We start from the raw sequence: 23,789 nt of genomic DNA, 5'->3' as shown, positions 1-23,789 counted from the left end.
TTAAATGCCTATATGCAATTAATGGGGTACTACAGAGATTGTCAATTTCTTTTCCTTGTCCTAACGTTGGTGCTGGGTGAGATCATCTGATGGTTCCAAATGCCAAATGCTGAGAATGCTGAACTTTGCATCACACAGTCTAGACCAGGGGTCTCAACATTCTAATCTGAGATTTCGAGACTGTAAATTATGGAACAGATTGAAATTAAAATTAATTGCTTAACGGCTGTAACAGACTGGAATTTCTCTTGCTAACTGAAGCAATAGTTAGGCAAAGCATCATGTAACTGCGCTTAGCAATGGCAGAAGCAGTAGGCCTGGTTACTCAGTTTCCTTTGGCAGATGAGGGTCCACCATTCTGCCACCCCTGTGGTAGGTTTTAATTTTTTTTACTACCGGTTCTGTGGGTGTGGCTTGGTGGGCGTGGAATGGCTTGATGGGCATGGCTTGGTGTGTGTGGCAAGGGAAGGATACTGTAAAAATCTCCATTCCCACCCCACTCCAGAGGAAGGTTACTGCAAAATCCCCATTTCCTGGGATCATCTGGGACTCGGGAGGCAGAGAATAGATGGGGGAAGGGCCAGTCAGAATTTTTACTATCGGTTCTCCGAACTACTCAAAATTTCCGCTACCGGTTCTCCAGAACTGGTCAGAACCTGCTGAAACCCACCTCTGTGCCACCCTCACTTCCACTTCAGGTCCCCTATCAGTCTTTCTCTCCCCATTTCTGCCCTTTTAGCCACCTTGCTCTCCAACACCACCTTCCCATGCAACCCGAATTGACCTTTGCCATTTTCTTCCCCTCACCTTTCACACTGCTGACGGGCGCTGCCTTCACTTGGGGAACTGCCACCTCCAGTGCTGTTCTGCCTACTCAGCTACCTCTGTCTCACTACCTCCTCCGTAGCTAGACTCAGTGCACTCCCTTTGGCAGATGAGGGCTCCACCACCCTGCCACACTCACCATGCACATCCCGTGGCCATGCTCTCACCGAGCACCTGTATCCTGAACCAGCAGTGAGAAGAAGAAGATGGCAAAGAGGTGGGAGCAGCAGGGGTAAGAGGCAGTGGCAGAGTACAGGGTGGGCAAAAAAGCAATGATGGGAGGGAAATAGGTACAGGTTTATTTTTTAAATTTTTTTTATTATTTTATTTTTATAGCTGCTCATCTCAATCAATGACTTTGTTGAAAGGAATCTTGCAGTCATTAATGCAGGCCAATTGTGAAGTGCCAACTTTTGATCACACGGGGATGCTGCAACAGACATAACTTTGAAGACTCGTTGTAACTTTGAATGGCCACTGAATGATCTTTAAACAAGAAAATGGTACTTGCTGGTTCTTTGGGGTACTTTGTCAATACCAGTATGCTCTCTAGATGGATCATAACAGATCATAATTGGAAAGTCCCTCTGGACTCAGGACTTCTGCTGGAAAGCAGATGGAAGCCAATGCTTAAAGGAGCCTTTGCCCAGTTTCAGCTGATGGGCTAACGGCAACTCTATCTTCTACATGAGGACCTAATCACAGGAGACCACATCCTCCCTTAGAGCTCAACTGGACTGATACACTGCGCTTTAAATAGGGCTGGACTTGTAGATTTCTCATTCTAAATTTGATAGAATGTGTACCTATTGATTCTCTGTGATGGAAGCACCTTATGTTAATTTTATAAGTTAATTGGTTTCTGGGTCCAATTTAAGAATCTAGTATTGATTGGCTTTATATGACTTATATACCATCCTATACACTTCACAGCAATCTCTTGGAGATTATCAGTGCAAGCATTATTTGCATATTGCCCCCAACAATCTGGGTCCTCATTTTACTGACCTCAGAAGGATGGAAGGCCGAGTCAACCTTCAGCCCCATCAAGATCGAACTCTTGGCCATGGGCAGAGTTTGCCTGCAATATGCTGCACTTTGATCACTATACCTCTAAAGGCTCACTATGCTTAGCACTTGATAGTTGCAGGACTGCTTGCTTCAGCAAGAACTGGTCCATATGTAAAGCATTAACTACAAGCAGCTGCTTGTAGCTACCATTGAAAACCACTGGATAGCTTGTTAGGTAGTAGCTGCTTGTAGTCACAAACGTTTGGGTGGATGAAAGGCTAGAAAATACGTTGTTTCTATGGTTGCACCAATCATTTTTTTATAGACTTGATTTCTCCCTGTTTCCTTTTAGGAAATTACTGAAAATGGAATTATTCTACAGGCCACAATTTTAACTTAAGCATTGCATCATTTTTTTTATTTTTTCTCCTTGTTCCTTGTTTTTCTGTCTCTGTTGGAAGTTTATGATGTCATTGTTTATTTTAATAGTATCACATAGGTTTTAGTTGTTAGAGTGCGCACTCTAAACCCCTGGGATCTGTTAAATTGTAGTGGAGTCAAAGATAAACAAACAAATAAAACCGTAGTTGAAATGCTTACATTTCATATATTTACTGCTAATTTCCTATAACTAAACCAACCCGTGTGTAACCAAATCTATGATATGAAAACAACACAAGTGAACAAAGTGATGGCCCATTTTTCAAGTAGCAACCTGATCACTCTTGTGGTTTTCCAGCTGTCTCTCTTTCTCTCTCTTTTCGTCTTCCATTTCCCATGAAGCAAAATTGTACCCTCATATCCATTGCTTACAATCCTGTTCTCTTTGATTCCCAATCAATGTTTTGTAAATCTATGCGCACGTGGCAGCAAATTGGCACTTACTTCAATTCTTAGAAACATTTCATCAATTCTAACCCAGCTGTTTTTTTTTCTACAGTTCTACCATATAGGAAATAATTTTTTCTTTAATGTCAGCAAAAATGTTCAGCTATGGACTGCTTTGTTTTGGAAAATTACAATAAAAGATGTTTACAAAGCTTGAGAACAAAATGGTTGAGTGGGTTTTATGACACAGAAAGCTATATTTGGAGACCAGTCCCTTTTCACATATTCTTTCAGCCAAGTCTCATTATACTGCCAAAAATGGTATCTTCATACCTAGAAGGATATTGTAGCAGACTTGAGGGATTCCAGAATTTACAGAAATAAAAATAGAACTCAACTTAAAAAAATATTTAGAGAAATATAGAAATATATTACCAATGTGGTATAGTAGTTAAAGTGTTGGACTAGAACCAGGTTTTAGCCTACCTTAAATCACAGTAACTCACTGGGTGTTATTCAGTCCTTTTTCTCAGTCTAATCTACTTCATGGGTCTTTTGTGAGGAAAAATAAGAAAAGGGAATATGCCATCTTAAGACAATGACAATGAAAATTTATAATGTTCCATGCTCACCATCAAATGGGAAAAAACAACAATGAAAACTGAAGGAATCAAGATGTCCTATGGAAATAACATCAAGAATCAGGATGAAGATGATCACTGCAAATACCTGGGCACCCTTCAAGCTGACAACATCAAGAATAAGAAGAAGGTTAGAAATAAGTATTTCAAGGGAGTAAAAAAGATCTTAAAGTCCACACAATAGAGGAAATACCACCAAAGCAATTAGCACCTTGGCAATTCCAGTGAGGAGATATACAGTTGGAATAGCAGACTGAACTCAAGCAGAACAAAAGACCCTGGATATGAAGACTAGAAAATGATTAATTTTAGACATACAAATATGATTAATATCACTATTTTTATTTGCACTAAAACGTATAAGTAGATAGGGATAAATATCCAAGAGAGGAATATGGGATGCAAGTTAAAACAAACAAACAATTAAAGCTTTAAAGTGGGCAAGAGATGATGGATAGAAAGAATTTGTTTTTAAATATAATGGTGGCATGATTAAAAGTTAGAATAGGGATAGAAATAAGACAGAGGGGGAATATCAGTATACACATTTTTATGCAATAAGACAAAAGTAATAATGAGAGAGAAGATTAGAAATTGAATGATGGTATTATTATGTATTTAAACAATATTGTGATTGGCATTGGAATAACATATTGAAACATTGAATAATTAAATAATGAAAGTCTATAATTTAATATAAATATGACTATCAACACTAGAACTACATAAGCTTGATGAATGTAACAAATATGATTAACAGCACTATTTTTATTTGTGCTAAAATGTATGATACCCAGGTGCCACACCGTTCAAGCATTGATATGGCTATATTGTAAAATAAAATTAAAAACTTGAAAAAAACAAACAAACAAAATTCATATGGAGCCATGAGAGAACTCTTCATAAATGTCTGTGTGTTCCAAATATATGTCAGCCTTGAAGATCAAAGTGTTTCAAATCAACATGAAGAAGAAATCCTACAGAAGTCAACCCAGAGCAAATTGCATTGAATTCAACAATTCATATTTCCAGAAATATGCACATATGATTGTAGTCTTCTTCATTCATCTTAAATTTTGAACAAATAATTAGGAAAACTAGGAATGCAGAATTCACAGATATGCTATCACATTATAGAAAAAGTCATTTAAACTATTGTGGATGGTGCTCTAAAACACTGTTTGCATTGTTTTATGACTTGTGTGCACACTATTCAGTTGCTTCTTTCTTTCTTTCTGTCTCTCTCTCTCTTTCTTCTCCTTCCTTCCTTCCTTCCTTCCTTCCTTCCTTCCTTCCTTCCTTCCTTCCTTCCTTCCTTCCTTCTTTTCCAACAGCTCAACCACTGATGGAGTACATAGTTAAGAAGACTGAGGAATTTTGACTCCTTTATTGTGTTTATATGATCTTTCTTGACCCCATGTTCACTTTCACTCGACTAATTTACATTCATGCTTGGCATTTTTTTTTTATATAATTGCACCAGTTTATGCTAAGGACTTGTAAACACTTAGAATTCTGATCTTTCCAAAGAGACAGAAGCTGGAAAGAGATCAACAACTACTCATTTCTACAAACACTTGGTTTTCCTAAATTAGCTATTCCTGTAAACAGTTTCCTTACTCACTGAAGACTACAAGGGTCTTAAATAAACAGATTCTCTCTGAGGTTTTTAAATATAATTTTATCAAAGTTTGTTTTTTTAAAAAAAGAAGATAAAAATGAACATAAACTAGTATAAAGTGGGAAAGAGAAAAGAAGAAAGAAATCAAAGAGAAAGCTAAAAGTTTAAGAAAGGGAAAAAAAGTAAAGAAAAAATAGAAAAGAAAGAAAAAAGATTCCAAGAACTAGCTTCCAATCTTCTTTAAAATAATTTTAAGTAAAATTATAGATTTATATCTTATGGTTACAAGACAACTTTATTTCTATAATCTAATAATCAAAACAATAAATAATATGTTCATTTTTTTCTGTTTCATGTAAAAAGTCTCTAATGCATTTCTGGTCTTCCGGTAGATGTTATCTTTTCTCTGCTCAAAGAAGTTAATTTAGCTTTCTCAGCAAGTTCCATCATCTTCACCAGCCATTCTCTATTATGGGTACAACCAAATCTTTCCATAAAATAATTTTGTTGCAGTAATCATATATAAACACCAAGTTCTTTGACTATTTCCCCCAACTGTTTATCCATCAATTCCCAAAGTGAAACATTTGATTTCAATTGTAGATTTATCTTTAAAACCCTCCAAATCAGGAGGATCCATTTGGATATTCTGCTTCATTGACTATTCTGCTTCACTGACTATGCTAAAGCCTTTGATTGTGTGGATCACAACAAATTGTGGCAAAGTCTTAAAGAGATGGGGGTACCGGACCATCTTATTTGTCTCTTGAGAAACCTATATGCGGGTCAAGAAGTAACAAATAGAACTGGAAATGGAACCACTGATTGGTTCAAAATTGGGAAAGGAGTCTGGCAAGGCTGTATACTGTCACCCTGCCTATTTAACTTACATGCAGAGCACATCATGAAAAAGGTGGGGCTAGATGAATCAAAAGTTGGAATTAAGATTGCTGGGAGAAACATCAACAACTTCAGATATGCAGATGATACCACTCTAATGGCAGAAAGCAAAGAGAAACTAAAGAGCCTTGATGCAGGTGAAGAAGGAGAGTGCAAAAGTTGGCTTGAAACTCAACATTAAGAAACTAAGATCATGGCATCTGGCCCTCTCAATTCCTGGCTAATGGGGGAAGAAATGGAGGTAGTGACAGATTTTATTTTCCTGGGCTCCAAGATCACCGCAGATAGGGACTGCAGCCAAGAAGGAAGGAAAGTTGTGGGAAATCTAGACAGCATTCTAAAAAACAGAGACATCACCCTGCCAACAAAAGTGTGTATAGATTTCCCAGTTGCAATGTATGGCTGTGGATTTCCCAGTTACAATGTATAGCTGTGAAAGTTGGACCATAAGAAAGGCTGTGCACCAAAGTATTGAGGCCTTTGAACTATGGTGCTGGAGAAGACTCCTGCGAGTCCCTTGGACTGCAAAGTGATCAAACCAATCAGTCCTAGAGGAGATCAACTCTGACTGCTCTTTAGAAGGCCAAATTCTGAAGATGAAACTCAAATACTTTGGCCACCTAATGAGAAGGAAGGACTCACTGGAGAAGAATCTAATGCTGGGGAACATTGAGGGCAAAAGAAGAACGACAGAGAATGAGGTGGCTGGATGGAGTCACTGAAGCAGTAGGTATGAGCTTAAATGGACTCCAGAGGATGGTAGAGGCCAGGAAGGCCTGAAGGAATGTTGTCCATGGGGTCGCGATAGGTTGTACATGATTTCGCAACTAACAACAACATTTGGATCAAGAATTTTCTAGTTCTTTTACACCTCCAACGAACATAATAAAATTGCCCCTTCTTCTTGTTCACATATACAACATAAATTTAAATTGCCTTCCAGATTTCTCTCTTGGAAGACAAAAGTCTTAATATTTTGTTGAAACAGATCAAGGTTCCAATGTAAGTATTTTATACTTTATTTTAAGCCATTTTTCTTTTAAAACTAAAATTAGACTTCAGCAAATAGTATGAAATTAGTTATTAGTTATTTTGTATGAAAATAACTTCAGCGGGAAAAGGTTCTTGACATACACTCCAACACTCCAGAAGATAGGCTCAAGTTACAGAAAGATCTTGACAGACTTGAACATTGGGCGCTATCTAACAAAATGAAATTCAACAGTGAAAAAAGTAAGGGTCTACATTTAGGCCAAAAAAACAAAATGCACCAGTACCGTATATGTGGTACCTTGCTCAATAGTAGTACCTGTGAGAGGGATCTTGGAGTCCTAGTGGATAACCATTTAGATATGAGCCAGCAGTGTGCAGCAGCTGTTAAAAAAGCCAACACAGTTCTGGGCTGCATAAACAGAGGGATAGAATCAAGATCACGTGAAGTGTTAGTGCCACTTTATAATGCCTTGGTAAGGCCACACTTGGAATATTGCATCCAGTTTTGGTCGCCACGATGTAAAAAAGATGTTGAGACTCTAGAAAGAGTGCAGAGAAGAGCAACAAAGATGATTAGAGGACTGGAGGATAAAACATATGAAGAACGGTTGCAGGAACTGGGTATGTCTAGTTTAACAAAAAGAAGGACTAGGGGAGACATGATAGCTGTGTTCCAATATCTCAGGGGCTGCCACAAAGAAGAGGGAGTCAGGCTGTTCACCAAAGCACCTGAGGGTAGAACAAGAAGCAATGGGTGGAAACTGGTCAAAGAAAGAAGCAACTTAGAACTAAGGAGAAATTTCCTGACAGTTAGAACAATTAATAAGTGGAACGACTTGCCTTCAGAAGTTGTGAATGCTCCAACACTGGAAATTTTTAAGAAAATGTTGGATAACCATCTGACTGAGATGGTGTAGGGTTTCCTGCCTGGGCAGGGGGTTGGACTAGAAGGCCTCCAAGGTCCCTTCCAACTCTGATGTTATGTTATGTTATACACCAATATTGTTGGAGCAGTATCATAACCGTAACTTCTGATAAGTTTTATTTAAACTTCCACCAAAGTTTTTGTTCAAACCTTTTACTTTGATTTTTTAAAATAATTCATTAATTTTATCCAAGCTGTAAGATTAGATAAAGTGTAATATCTCCATTTATTGACATTTCCATTATCAAGGGATACTATAGACACAAAAATAAGTAAAAATAGACTAGACTGCCATCAAAATATTACTTTATGCTTCTCTTTGAATGAAAGTAAAGACTTGTTGACAAGTTTGAATGTGATATATTTTGAATGTACAAATTTAACAATGAATCTAAAGTGCATTTCCCATATTAAAGAAAAAAGAAGCTTTGTGAGTCTGTCTTTTTGCCCTAAATTTTGGCAAGCAGTACAAACAGAGGTGGGATTCTACTGGTTTTGACCGGTTCAGGCAAAGTGGTAGCTCTGACGATCAGCTGGGAGCGAACCAGTTTGCCCTGACAATCAGATGGGCCCACCCGCCCATGCTAATTTTCTACCTTTATCTTCTCAGCTGATTCACTTAGCAGAGCAGATTGCCATGCCTCAGCTGTGTTTCTCCTCTGAAGAAATGCGGAAGTGAATATTTCTTCAAACTGTGGGTGCGCGCGAAGCGGGCGATCACCAAACCGGTTGTTAAACTGGAATGATCCCACCACTAAGTACAAACTTAATCCAAAAAGGTCAAAAACCAACTGATAACAGTTTAGCTGTTTATCGAAACATAGATAATATAGGAGGGCTTCTAAATTGTTAAAAATTTCCTGTATTTATTATATTTAGGAATGGATGATTCCAAACATTGATAATCTATAGTTTTGGAAGCAAAACTATATTTTTATTTAATTCTGGAGTCCCACATACCATATCCCACGTACCTAGGGTCAACTTTAGCTTTCATGGTGATCCACAAAAACTTTCAAAAACAGTTATCTACATACATTAAAAGGAAATATTAGCATAAATAGTATGAAAAGGATGTAAATATGCAAATTGTCCTTTGTTTTCCCTTTTTGGAGTCTTTGCTGAAATTTTTTCTCAGTTTTAATGGGAGAAAGTGGTTTCAGTTCTTAGAAAGTAGTTGATATCTCCTCCTAGGCAATTCCAAGTTGAATATGTGAAAATTACATTGAACTTGTTGATGGCAATCCTTATGATTTATATTGATATATTGACCATCAATTGTGTTGTAAATGTTGTACCTTGATGAACGTATCTTTTCTTTTATGTACACTGAGAGCATATGCACCAAGACAAATTCCTTGTGTGTCCAATCACACTTGGCCAATAAAAATGCTATTCTATTCTATTCTATTCTATTCTATTCTATTCTATTCTATTCTATTCTATTCTATTCTATTCTATTAAGACCAGTTTTCTATTTTCTATTTATTTCCACATTGCCTTGGAATCAACTGTGGGCACTATTTCGTCTAACTTGTGCTGAATTTCTAGATTTCATTTTGTGAAGAACCAACTTATTCAGCAACATTTACAAGGAAACATGTTAAAAAAATATTTCTCTAAGGCAAGATACAAGCCATTTTAGCCCAGCATGTTAACTATCATCACCCAAATTCATTTAGAAGGAACCAAATTTCTGAACAACTACAGCAAGTATGTGTATATGTATATGTGTGCTGGTGGGTGTAACAAAACAGGGAGAGTTTATATGCTTTGAACAGAATTGCCCAGTAAGCTCTTGATTTAATTCACTGTCTGCCAAGATGACAGAATAGGGCTTAGTAAAATCTGTGTAGCATTACACATGCAAACATTCTCTCTCTCTTCCTTGCCTCCCGTTACCACAGACAGATGCAGATCAGAGCATTCTTTCCTCATTTAGCATTCCATGAAACATAAGCTGATGTTGACTTAAGAATTAGACTTTATGACTGAATAACAAGTCATTGACAGAAGCATAAAAGATGGAGAACTGAAATATCTCTGACCACACACAGGCAGGCATAGTACCTGCTAAGAGTTAGTTTTGCAGTTCTTTCTCTGCCTAATGCCCAGGTAAAGGTACAACTAACACCAATACTTCTGCTAACCAACATCAAGTTAGTAAAAAAACATGCTTTTCGGAACCATATTTAAATGTATTGGGATTCTTTTTTTAAATACTTTTAAACCATATCTACTGAAGTCAAGGAACAATGAATTATTCCTTCAAATTTATTTAAAATATTATCCTGACCAGTGGTGAAATTCAATTTTTTTTACTACCGGTTCTGTGGGCGTGGCTTGGTGGGTGTGGCAGGGGAAATATACTGCAAAATTTCCACTCCCCCCCACTCCAGGGGAAGGATACTGAAAATCCCCATTTCCTCCTCACTCCTGGGGAAAAGCGTATTGCAAAATCTCCATTCCCACCCCACTCTGGGGCCATTTGCCAGTTCTCCAAACTACTCAAAATTTCCGCTACTGGAACCTCCGGACCCTGATTCTGAGGTTCTCAATGTTGTTTTATGACTGGTAGGAAATGTTAAGAAACTATGGACATTTTTTGTGAAAAAGCATAAAAAATGTCATTTCAGGCAGTGCCAGGAAAAAAAATATATAGTCCATTTTAACATGATCAGTCATCTTCTGATGGGACTTACAGTAAGTGAATCAATCCCTCAACAGCTCCAAGTTGCTTTTGACAGAAGTTCAATACCACTTTGAATTATACAACAATGCTATGAGAAAAGCTTGAGGCTTTTCTGACCAGTTAGATTTTTAGAAGGAGAATAGAAAATACTTATTTTCTTTCCTAATCTTTTTTCTTTCACATTATTTTCAGGCAGAAACTTGATCTCAGCCCTTTCTTAACCCTGTAAATACCAACCAAGGGTAGACTTTATCATCACTTAATCTACAGGGAATCCCTCTTATTTGGTTGATTTCCTCTCTGTTTTAACAGAACTGTTATTATTGTTTGACCTTGAAAGATTATGCATAATTTCTCAGTAGAGTTGCATGTCTTAATTTAAGGGTTAAGGTCACAAACTCTTAGCTACTATAAAGGTTTATATTTGCAGTAGAGTTTTTTTTCCCCCTGACTGTGATTATTCCTGAGGGCTGATCTTAATAGCTAGGCTATTTTATTGTGTAGGAATTTAGCACCCACCCCCCACCTAGAAGAATGAAATATTTTAGAAAATATTTTAAAAGGCAAAATATATTTCCCTGGATGAGAAATGGAGAAACATGTTTTAAAGACAAAGCAGCTTCCTGACTCCCCCCCACCTTTGTCAATGGGCCATTAAAGCCTCAGCCAAGCTCACTCATTTCCCCCCACATTTGTCAATGGGTCAGAGGTAGAAACTCATTCTCCCCACCTTTGTCAATGGGCCACCATCATCTGCAACATAATAGAACCCATCTAGCAACTGAAACTCACCACATGGCAAGGCTCAGGCAAGCTTGAGGGACAACCTACAATGTTAGCTAAGACCCCTAGACCACCTGGGAGTTTGACAACCAATCAGGATACTCTTCCTGTGCCCCAGAAAGTTCAAAGCTCAGAAAAAGCATAAAGCCAGGGAGCACACAGGATCTCAGCCCTTTTCTGTTCAGGAACTCAAGCCATGTGATCCTGACCACCATTAAACCATCTTTCCAAGCAGCCTCTATGTTTCCAGTGTCTTTGTCCCCACTTGGAACTGAACCCAGATGGATATTTCTTCCAACAATTGTATTTGTAAATACAAGAATGTTGGGGTTTGGCATCTGGCTTGCATTTATGGCCATTTGCAGCATCCTGCAGTCACTTTATTGTGATTTTCAGCATTTTTTTTTTGCCAGTTTTTAGCATTTCCTTCTAGTTTCCAATAAAAATGCCCACTGAAGAAAACAGCTTAATGATCACCACAAAAAGGATAGTAAAATCGGGTACAGCCACGTGCTGATCCATTTAAAGACCGCCGTGACTTGAAACCATAATTCCAATCTCAATGAATTATAACACCACTATAAAACAGCATAAAACCCAAACCAATTCAAACTTAAAAATGGATAATTTTTTAATACTGTTTTAAAGATGTGCATCTGTTTCTGTGCATTCATAAAGCACACTGAATGAATATTGATATGGTTCCATCAAGAAATGATTTCTTGAAATTTAATGCATATAATTACATAAATGCAATCAGATGTAAGGCTTCACTCTTATATCTTCACTCATATGTTAGGGCACTTTAGTTAGTGAACAAGATAGGGCATAATGCAGAAGTATCCAAACTTGGCAACCATTAAGATTTGTGGACCATTAAGATTTGTCAACTCCCAGAATTCCTCGGTTTTCAGTCCACAATTCTTACAGTTGCCAAGTTTGAAGACCACTGGCATAAAAGTACCAAAATGGCCAGTTTTGACACATTGAAGAGAACTTGGCAGGTTGTTTCAGTTCTGCAAATTTAAGGCCCAGACTGGAAAAGAAAATAGTTCCTAGGAAATAAGATAACGTTTGAATTGAAATGGGAAGTGTCTTCTTCTCAGTTTTTTTTCTCTTCCATACTTTCGGTTACAGGAAGGGGCTTGCCATCAGCTCCACCCCAAATTAATTACTGTTAATTATGGGTAGACAATTTTAAGGCAGTTTTGCAGGAACTATTTTTGTTCTGTATTTCGGAAGGACAAAAGCTTTTACAAAAGTGCCTTTCACTTTCGCTACCAATTTGTAATAGTGGCATAATCTGATTAGCTAATCTTCTCTGCAGTTTGAGAATTCTATTTCCCCTTATTTACCGTATATACTCGAGTATAAGCCGAGTTTTTCAGCACGTTTTTTGTGCTGAAAAACGTCCCCTCGGCTTATACTCGAGTCTACGTCTTCGGGAACCCCGCACAGGAGGGGGTACCGAACGGACTCCCATGGGAGGGACGGGGAGCGGGCCCGCCGAGGTCTCGCGGGATTTGTCGCCCCAGGCGGCCCCATTCCCGTGTCTGGTGGGCGGGCGCAAACTTGGCGGGCTGTGCATTGGCGGGGACGCCCTGGTGGTGCAGTGTCCCCGTCCGCCCTGCCCTCCCTCCCCCGATCTCCTGCGCTGGGAGCGAGCGAGCCAGCGAACGGCTTCGGGCACCGCGGACTTTGGCAAGGAGGAAGGTGGGAGGGAAGCGGAGCTGCCGGCTGTGGGGGGGTTGAGGGGCGTGCAAGAGGAGTGAGCGTGGAAAGGCCTTTTGTGTGTGTGTGCTTGTGTGTGCGCCTGTGTGCCCTAGGGAGGAAGCGGAGCTGCCGGCTGTGTGGGGGTTGAGGCGTGCAAGAGGAGGCGCGCCTCCTCCTCTTCCTCCACGCTCGCTCCTCTTGCACGCCTCAACCCCACCATCCCCACCCTCTCCAGCGTGAAGGTCACCTCCTCCTCTTCCTCCACGCTCGCTCCTCTTGCACGCCTCAACCCCACCATCCCCACCCTCTCCAGCGTGAAGGTCACCTCCTCCCTCTTCCAGGCGGCGGCGGCGGCGGCGGCGGCGGCGGCGGCGGCGGCGGCGGCGGCGGCGGCGGCGGCGGCGGCGGCGGCGGCGGCGGCGGCGGCGGCGGCGGCGGCGGCGGCGGCGGCGGCGGCGGCGGCGGCGGCGGCGGCGGCGGCGGCGGCGGCGGCGGCGGGCGGGGAGCCGCCAGCCTTCTCGGCTGAGGAGGAGGTTTCCCGAGCGGTGGCGTCGGCCGAGAAGGCTGGCGGCTCCCGCCGCCGCCGCCGCGACCTGAAGCTGTCCAGCCGAACGGTGAAAGCGAGCGCGCCGCATGTCGCCACCGCTCGCTGGACTGGGACCGGTGGGAGGGAAGCGGAGCTGCCGGCTGTGGCGCTCCGCTCGGAGCCGGAGCCGCCGCCGCCGCCGCCGCCGCCTGGAAGAGGGAGGAGGTGACCTTCACGCGCGGAGAGGGTGGGGGATGGTGGGGTTGAGGGGCGTGCAAGAGGAGCGAGCGTGGAGGAAGAGGAGGAGGCGCGCTCCTCTTGCATGCCCCTCAACCCCCACAGCCGGCAGCTCCGCTTCCTCCCTAGGGCACACAGGCGCACACACACACACACACACACACACGCCCGTGAGGCGTCTTGCTTGCATGTCACACACACGCCCGTGAGGCGTCTTGCTTGCATGTCACACACACGCCCGTGAGGCGTCTTGCTTGCATGTCACACACACGCCCGTGAGGCGTCTTGCTTGCATGTCACACACACGCCCGTGAGGCGTCTTGCTTGCATGTCACACACACGCCCGTGAGGCGTCTTGCTTGCATGTCACACACACGCCCGTGAGGCGTCTTGCTTGCATGTCACACACACGCCCGTGAGGCGTCTTGCTTGCATGTCACACACACGCCCGTGAGGCGTCTTGCTTGCATGTCACACACACACACACACACACACACACGCCCCGTGAGACGTCTTGCTTGCATGTCACACACACGCACCGCTCGCTGGGGGAAAAAAAAGGATGGATGGATGGATGGAAGTAAGGAAGGAAGGATGGATTGATGGATGGAGGCGACCGCTTTGAGCGCAACCCTTCTCCCGCAACTAAGGGGGTCAATGTTTTCCCCAATCCTAGGGTGTGGGAAACAGTCATTCTTTCTTCCCCTAGTCTCTCCCGAGATCGCACTGCAGCGCCCATCATCCCCAGCCGGCAATCTGAGCTCGTGCCATCGATGTGGTCCTTGAACTTCCCCTCCTTGTTTCTAACCCAGCCTAGGATGGCGGCGTGGAGGTGTGGTGGTGGTAAACGGCCAGGAGAAAGCTTTCGCTCTTTTCGAGAGGTCCTCTTGGAAGGCTGCCTTGGAAAGGGAAAGTGGGAGGGGCAGAGATTTCTCCCTCAAGGTCCCCTTGGAAGGCTGGGTTGGAAAGGGAAAGTGGGAGGGGCAGAGATTTCTTCCTCGGGTCCTTCTAGAGTCCTTGAGAAACTGATATCATACAAGGTTAATAAATTATACTCCTCCTCCTCATTGATGAGTTTTCATCCTGAAATTGATTGAAACATTGTACCATCATATGCTGCCATAGTATAGTGTTAACAACATCTGTAAAGATGATATATGAGCATGACACTAAGTTTTTTCTATATTTCCCCCTTTATTGAAAAACTTCCATCATGCTTCTTTCTGAAAACAAAGGTCATTATAATATACCTCATTATATATTTGATTTGATGATATTTCAGTTAATAAATACCATTTAAGGTGTTAAGCTTCTTTTCTTTTTCAGCAGCAAAGTGAATTACAACTTTAAAGAACTTTATTACTTTATATTCATTTATTTTAAGTATAGATTTTAGATTTTTAAACAAATATGTTTAGAGCTTTTATATCTTTCAAGTTATTCAAATTATCCCCTCAGCAGGTATATAATGGCATCCAATTCCAATATCATGTTGGGGCTTTTGAGCAAGGGAGGAGGAACGTGAGCACCGCCTTTCGCGCTGGCATTCCGGGATTTCCCTTTGTTTAGAGCTGGGAATCCTCCTTCCCCCTTTTGCACTCCCTCCCTCCCTCCCTCCCTCTCTCTCTCTCTCTCTCTCTCTCTCTCACACACACACACACACACAGACTTCTAAAGTCGATTGGCACAATGAAAGGCAAAGACCACAATTGTTTTAAGAAAGAAGCTTTAGCAGGGAGGGGGGATGGGAGGGTGTTTTAAGTTTTGGCAAACAGCCAGGCCAACTGTATTGGAGAAGGTCACACAACTGGCCTTAACATTTTAGCTGCTGTCTTTTTCCTCACACTTGGGTTTAATGATATTAGAGACCCTTATTGCCCTGCCAAAAAAAAAAAAAAAAAGCCACCCCAACGTCTATGAAAATTAACCTTCTCTGCCAAGAGACACTGTGCAGGGTATTTTCACTATTGGTGTGCATACAGGCTTAGATTTGTGCTGGGTTCTTAGTGCTTAGAGCACTGACCTTCAGAGGCACCCTGGTCCCTTGGAAGCTAAAGGAGGACTCATTTTCATGCTTGCAGTTGTATTGTCAATTTCTGTGAGACAATGTTGTTGAAGTAACTCACTCACTCATTCATTCATTCATTCATTCCTTGTGTGTCCAATCACACTTAGCCAATAAAAATTCTATTCTATTCTATTCTATTCATTCATTCATTCATTTTATTTTGTCAAATACATATTAAATAATTATATAAATATAAGCATGAATTGAATACATAAAGGAATACAACTAAAGGGAACATTAGGACAGGGACGGTAGGCACGCTGGTGCTCTTATGCACGCCTTACAGACCTCTTAGGAATGGGGTGAGGTCAATACTAGATAGTCTTTGGTTAAGGCTTTGGGGATTTTGGGAAGAGACCACAGAGTCAGGTAGCACATTCAGGCATTAACAACTCTGTTACTGAAGTCACATTTTCTGCAATCTAGATTGGAGAGGTTCACTTTTAAGTTTGAATCTATTGTGTTCTCGTGTATTGTTGTGGTTGAAGCTGAAGTAGTCATTGATAGGAAGTACATTGTAGCAGATAATTTTATGAGCTATGCTCAGGTCATACCAAAGGCGGCGTAGTTCTAAATTTTCTAAAGCTGGGAATCCTCCTTCCCCTTTGCACTTTATTGTTTTTCGTTCAAATAAATATTCATGTTATTTTACTTGGCTCTATCTTTATTTTTTACATTGACCAGTAGCTGCCTCATTTCCCACCCTCGGCTTATACTCGAGTCAATAGTTTTTCCCAGTTTTTGTGGTAAAATTAGGTGCCTCGGCTTATATTCGGATCGGCTTATACTCGAGTATATACGGTAGTCAAAATTGAATAGTTCACCATAATTTATGTTTATTATCATCATTTTTATCATCTAGCAATCTGGCTGTTTTGGCATTAATTCGGAATGAGGTTAACCTTTTCTTCCTTTTCATACTTCAGCATTTCTACTAGGAAGTTGGCAAATATGGCGAAACCTCTTCCAGGACAACTTTTGCTGCTATCTAAAAAGGAGAATTTTCAGATTCCACAGTCTTCTCCCCGCTTTCTTTCAATCTCTTTACTTCAACCAACGTAATGACAAATTGTGACCAACAGAGAACTCTCTGTTGTGCTATCCATGTTAACAGAAGTACAAATTCTCCAGTCAGCAGTTTCCTGGCTGCTTGTTAGGCTTAATCTGTTGGATTTTGTAGTGACCTTGTAAATGGGAATGAGTCATTCCTAGAGGGCAAAGGTTGCCAGGGCTCATGCTGAAGTGTGTATGTTTTTGTGAAAGGAAAACTAACAAAAGCAGATTTTGCAGCAGTCCGGTGAAGGAAAACCTCAACAAATCCACAGAAAGCAGCTTCTGGGAAGTTGGAGCCCAGCATGGATGAGATATTTCCACCACAATGGTAGAGGTGAGCTGGGGAAGCCCATCACTCAACATAAAAAGCAGTTAAGGAGAAAATAGGGTCATGCAGATCACATTAGCTAATAAGACTTGACCTTTCATCAGTAACAAAAAGTTTTAAAGACTGGTAGGGATTATTGAGATGTTAGGAATTTAGTACATAATAATCTCAAGGATTATTTGAACTGCCTAGCTAGTCTGGATAAATTATCACAATCAAGGACATGCATCTTAATTACAACGCACTGAGAATGCCATCAGTTTCTATAGTATAACCTGTCCAAAACTGATATCTTTCAAATGTATTGGAAATACACTTCCTAGTGTAGGAAGTTAGCACACACCCCTCTCCTAGAAGAATGAAATATTTTAGAAAATATTTAAAAAGGCAGAATATTATATTTCCCTGGATGAGAGAAATGGAGAAAGATGTTTTAAGGACAAAGCAGCTCCCTGCAGCTTCCTGCCTCCCTCCCCACCTTTGTCAATGGGCCATTAAGGCCTCAGCCAAGCTCACTCATTCCCCCCACCTTTGTCAATGGGCCATCATCTGCAACACAATAGGACCCATCTAGCAACAGAAACTCACCACATGACAGGAAGGCTAGCTAAGATCCCCACCCCCTGGGAGTCTGACAACCAATCAGGACACTCTTCCTGTGCCCCGGGAAGTTCAAAGCTTAAAGAGAGCATAAAGCCAGGCCGCGCACAGCACCTCGCCCCTTTTCTGTTCAGGATCTCAAGCCATGTGATCCTGACCACCATTAAATCATCTTTCCAAGCAGTCTCCATGTTTCCAGTGTCTTTATCCCCACTTGGAACAGAACCCAGAGGGACATTTTCTTCCAACACTAGTTACAGACAGTCCTCACTTACTGACTGCCTTATTTAAAGATGGTTCAAAGTTATGATGTTATAAAAATGATGTTGATGTTGTTTTATGATCAGTCCTCACATGTATGACCTGCAGTCATGTGATCACCATTTGTGTGCTTTGCAACTGGCTTGTAACTAGCAGAGTCAATAGAAAATGTGGAAATAAAATTGTAAGTTGTGTTCTTGTGAGATTTCACTTAACAACTGAATGGGAAGTAAGATCATAATGGTCAGATGATGTTTTACTTAGCGACTGCGGTATTTAATGACAGAGTCACCAGTTCCAATTGTGGTTGCTGCGTGATGAATACCTATGATGAATTATTACACTGCTAATTCCTGAATTAGCAGAAAACTGTACCATCCTGAAATTTGCTGTTCCTAGTGTCAATCCAGGGGTGAAATCCTCCCGGTTTGGAGCAGTTTGCCCGATCCGGTAGTGATGGCAGTGGGTGTGTTCTGTCCCCCCACCTCAGTCCGGGAGGCATGAGAAATAACTCAATTAGCCAGCAATTTAGTCCACGGCAGCTATCAGCTCTGGCAGCAAACCAGTGAGCGTCTGCCAACGTTTTTTTTTATCTTTCTTGATGCCAGCATGTCAACCAAAAAGTCAGGAACAAACAGCACTCCAAGCCAAATGCTCAGTCAAATAGTTCAGCTCAAGTTTTCTCCAGTCAGTTTGATTTGTTCATCACAAAGTAGTATAGCAGCCCCTCCTGCTTTTATACCCTGTGGGGTATGGCTCCGTGACTCAGCACTTTCTAGGCCTGCCCCACCCCTGCTTCTGTTGTTCCTGCCTCTCTTGTCTACGAAACCTGGGATCTAACAGCTGGGTCTGGGAGCATTGCCTGGGTGGGGGGAGATACAGGAGACAGAGGCCTCGTTACTTCCTCCACCTGGCCTGCCTCTGGCTCCTGGAGCTGAGCCAGAGAGGCTGGCCCTGTGGAGGGGAGCCCTGACGGCCCTTCCCCTTCACTCTCTGAATCACTCTCTGGCAGGGGCCATGCCTGGGCGGGCTGGAGTCACAACAGGATGGTTCGGAGAACCGGTATCAAAAATCCCTGTCCGCCCCCCCATGCCCAGCTGAGCCATGCGATCATCAGAGGGTTTTTTTTTTACTTTTAAAAGCATTTTTTCTTCAGCTGAAAAAATGCTTTTAAAAGTAAAAAAAAAGTCTCTGATGATCACACGGCTGAGCTGGGATTGTCAGAACTCTTTAAAAGCATTTTTTCTACAACCTCTTTGGCCAAAGAGGCTTTAAAAAAATAGCTTTTAAAGGGATCAGGCAACTCAGCTGGGATCACAGAACCCTTTAAAAGCATTTTAAAAGGCTCCTCTGGCGATCCCATCTGAGTTGCCTGATCATCAGAGGCTTTTAAAAGCATTTTTTACAACCTCTTCAGCCAAAGAGGTTGTAGAATAAATGCTTTTAAAAGTAAAAAAAAAAAAGTTGGCCACGCCACCCAGTCACATTACACCCCCCCACCAAGCCACGCCCAGAGAACCGGTAGTAACACATTTTACATTTCACCTCTGTGTCAACCCTCTATTGCCTCTATTCCCAGTTACTGCCAGTCATCTGAATAACCTACAAGGTAATGGTAGATTTTATATCACCTAAGGCTGCTCTTGAAATAAATAGGGAGATGTACTTCATTCTGGTAAAATAAGGATGATTTATGTCTGTTTCATTCACCCTGGAAAAGAGATCAAGGCAACTGTCACAGAGTCAGTGAGAAACAAATGGTGTTGCCAGAGCATGTGAATGCCATGATGATCTGCAAGTGGGATTATAGCCTAAATCAGAATGAATCCCACACTCTAAAGACATATAGCCAATATTAATTATAGAATAATTAAAGCCGTTAATTATAGAATTCTGCTTTTTAATGTTTTGTCAGAGTCCATTTCTACCATTCTTATCTTCTTGAGGTCAATGCAACAACTGTATGTAGCAGCTGAAGAGGTTCTGTTGGTGTTACTTTATGAGCCTTGACCTCATTCATTATATCTTTTCTTTCTCACCACTGCACTATGTTATAAGTGACCTGATAATGTTTTGCCTTTGAAATGCTGTGAATTCTTGGAAGAAAATTGGGATATAAACATTTATAAAACGAGGGATACGCTCTGCATGCTATACTGTATTAATAGCAGGAGCATTAAAGGAGGTCTTTAGAGTGGAATTATAACATGCCCCAGTAAATTGAGGTTACACATTTATTTGATTTGCATGCATAAAGAAGAGAGAGAGAGCGCGCAAGAATTTGGAGAAATGTTATGGGAATTAACCACATCGACTACAGAGATAGTATTTCTTTGAGTTTTATTGTATTTGTTTTATTTTAATAGTCCAATAAATGGCAAAGCTTAACTCAGCCCATTATGACATTCCATAGAGCTCAGTGAAATCTAATTGCCCAACTTTGTTAGAGCAAATTTGAAATAAATTATTAGTAAAGAACAAGATGGTTCTTCTTCTTCTTCTTCTTTTTTGGAGTATGGAGTTTGAATATAAATAATAATTCTGGATCAGTTTATTTTTAGTAGGCTTTAAGTGGATGTATTTACTGCAAATAAAGCCATATTTTTAATCTAGCTTTAAAATGTCATTGTAGGACATTTTACAAAGTGAAATAGAACAATACATAATGGTTGAATAGGAAGGTGCAGAGATGAATTACAATAGAGAGTTTTAAGCTCTTTGTTATTTAGCAGTAGTTTCTTTTTTATGGTGAACAGTGCCCTGGAGCTGTACAATTGAGTGGTTAATGCTATACTGCTATAAATATGTCATAAACAGTCAATAAAAGCCATAATGGTTCTCAGCACACAGCACATATACAAAGACATGATTCAATCTCTAAGAGCATGATCCTCAAAATTTATTTACTTATTTTTATTTCCCTCTTTATTATTTTTACAAATAAGTTAAGGAGGTAAACATATCCAACACATTTTCCTGCTCCTATTTTCCCCACAACAACCATCCTATGAGATGTTAATCTGAGAGAGTGTGGCTGGCTCGAGATCACCTAGCTGTTTTTCATGCCTAAGAGATGAAGAAAGAGACACCTAAAAGGAAAAAAAGGCAACTTATTTAATCATCTTTTAACCTGTAATTTACTTTTTCCAGGAAGGAAGGAAGGAAGGAAGGAAGGAAGGAAGGAAGGAAGGAAGGAAGGAAGGAAGGAAGGAAGGAAGGAAGGAAGGAAGGAAATCCTATTAAAATATTTTCATTTCATTTCATTCCATTCCATTTCATTTCATTACAAATCTTAATCTTAATGGGAAATGAATAGCATCTGTATTGTGTATGTGAGCCTTTTCTTGCATACATCTGCCCCCCTGCTTTTTCCCGTTCCCCAGATGGCCAGAGTACTCGGGACTTGGGCCTCCGGCTGATGTTATGTAATGCAAGGTCCGTGGTTAACAAAGCCCCCCTGATCTCAGACCTAATTCAGGAGGGGACCACGGACGTTATGGGCATTACGGAGACCTGGTTGGGCACGGAAGGGGGGGTTCCCCTAGTGGAGATGTGCCCACCAGGTTTCCGAGCATTCCATCAGCTGAGGGCCCAAGGTAGGGGTGGCGGGGTGGCGGTTATTATTAAGGAAAGCCTGGAACCGAGGGAGACCACTGTGCCTCAGATAGCTGGTTGTGAATCCCTCTATGTGAAGTGGGGCTGTAGGACTTATGTGGGCTTGTTGATCACGTACCTGGCTCCTTGCTGCGTGACAACAGCCCTGCCCGAGCTGTTGGAGTTGCTGGCCGGGTTGGCAGTTGAAACCCCTAGACTGTTGGTCATGGGGGATTTCAACTTGCCATCAACTGGCGTGGCATCCTCGACGGCCCGGGAGTTCATGGCTTCCATGACGGCCATGGACCTGACTCAATTAGTGGACGGCCCTACCCACATTGGGGGAGGCACTCTAGATCTGATTTTTGTCTCTGGCCAGTGGTTGAATGATCTGATTTTAAACGATTTAGTTATCGAGCCTTTGTCATGGTCGGATCATTCTCTCCTTCGTCTGGACTTTCGGACCGCTACTCACCACCACAGGGAGACGGAACCAATGCGTTGGTTCCATCCCGGGTGCCTGATGGACCCAGAGAGGTTCCTGACGGAGCTTGGGCCGTTACCCGAGGATCTGGCCTGCGGCACGACTGAAGAACTAGTCGCGGCCTGGGAACAGGCCGCGGCTGGAGCTTTGGACCGTGTCGTGCCTTTGTGCCTCTGACCCGGCGCAGGTCTCAACCGGCTCCTTGGTTCTCCGAGGAGCTGAGGGAGATGAAACGCCGGAGAAGACGCCTAGAGAGTGCCTGGAGATCCAGCCGTTCTGAGGCTGACCGGACACTAGTTAGGTCCTATAGTAGGACCTACCTAGTGGCATTGAGGGATGTGAAGTGTTCTTACGTTTCCTCCCTCATTGTGTCGGCAGATAACCGCCCAGCCACCCTGTTTCGGGTGACCCGCTCTCTCCTTCAACAGGAGGGGCGGGAGGACCCATTACAAGGGCATGCCGAGGAGTTTAACGGTTATCTATATGATAAAATCGTTCAGCTTTGGGATGGATTGGATCAAAATTGGGTAGATCCAGGCGAGAGTTTCGAGACCCGTCTTGTTGAGACTGTTTGGGATAGTTTTGACCCTGTGACTCCCGAGGACATGGACAGGTTGCTGGGAAGGTTGAATGCCACCACATGTTTACTGGACCCGTACCCCTCCTGGTTGGTGCTGGCCACGCAGGAGGTGACACGAGGCTGGCTCCGGGGAATTACAAATGCTTCTTTGCGGGAGGGGGTCTTTCCCGCTGCCTTGAAAGAGGCGGTGGTGAGACCTCTTTTCAAAAAGCCTTCCCTGGACCCAGCTGTTTTAGGGAATTACCGTCCAGTCTCCAACCTTCGTTTTACGGCGAAGGTTGTAGAGAGTGCGGTGGCACGTCAATTACCCCAGTACCTGGATGAAACTGTCTATCTAGACCCGTTCCAGTCCAGCTTCCGACCCGGATACAGTACTGAGACAGCTTTGGTCGCGTTGGTGGATGATCTCTGGAGGGCCAGGGATAAGGTTACTCCTCTGCCCTGGTCCTATTAGACCTCTCAGCGGCTTTTGATACCATCGACCATGGTATCCTGCTGCGCTGGTTGGAGAGTTTGGGAGTGGGAGGCACCGTTTATCGGTGGTTCTCCTCCTACCTCTCTGACCGGACGCAGACAGTGTTGACAGGGGGGCAGAGATCGACCCAGAGGTGCCTCATGTGTGGGGTGCCGCAGGGATCGATTCTCTCGCCCCTCCTGTTCAACATCTATATGAAGCCGCTGGGTGAGATCATCAGTGGTTTTGGGGTGAGGTACCAACTGTATGCTGATGACACGCAGCTGTACTTTTCCACCCCAGGCCACCCCAACGAAGCTATCAAAGTACTGTCCCGGTGTTTGGAAGCCGTACGGGTCTGGATGGGGAGAAACAGGCTCAAGCTTAATCCCTCCAAGACAGAGTGGCTGTGGATGCCGGCACCCCGGTACAGTCAGCTGCAGATGCAGCTGTCTGTTGGGGGCGAGTCATTGGCCCCGATGGAAAGGGTGCGCAACTTGGGCGTGCTCCTGGATGGACGGTTGTCCTTTGAAGACCATTTGACGACCGTCTCCAGGAGAGCTTTTTATCAGGTTCGCCTGATCCGCCAGTTGCGTCCCTTCCTGGACCGGGATGCCCTATGCATGGTCACTCATGCTCTCGTTACTTCTCACTTGGACTACTGCAATGCTC

General features: G+C 42.5%; 1 protein-coding gene across 2 annotated transcripts in view; it reads right to left on the bottom strand.

Moving 5' to 3' along the window:
• TRABD2B (TraB domain containing 2B) overlaps positions 1 to 23,789 on the bottom strand; it is a 282,822-nt gene that overhangs the window by 100,550 nt on the left and 158,483 nt on the right. The gene's annotated exons all lie outside the window — the stretch shown is intronic.

The sequence above is a fragment of the Ahaetulla prasina genome, chromosome 3 (assembly GCF_028640845.1).
Source record: "Ahaetulla prasina isolate Xishuangbanna chromosome 3, ASM2864084v1, whole genome shotgun sequence".
Lineage (NCBI taxonomy): Eukaryota > Metazoa > Chordata > Lepidosauria > Squamata > Colubridae > Ahaetulla > Ahaetulla prasina.
Note: the sequence above shows the minus strand (reverse complement) of the source record. Positions and strands in the feature narration are given on the sequence as shown.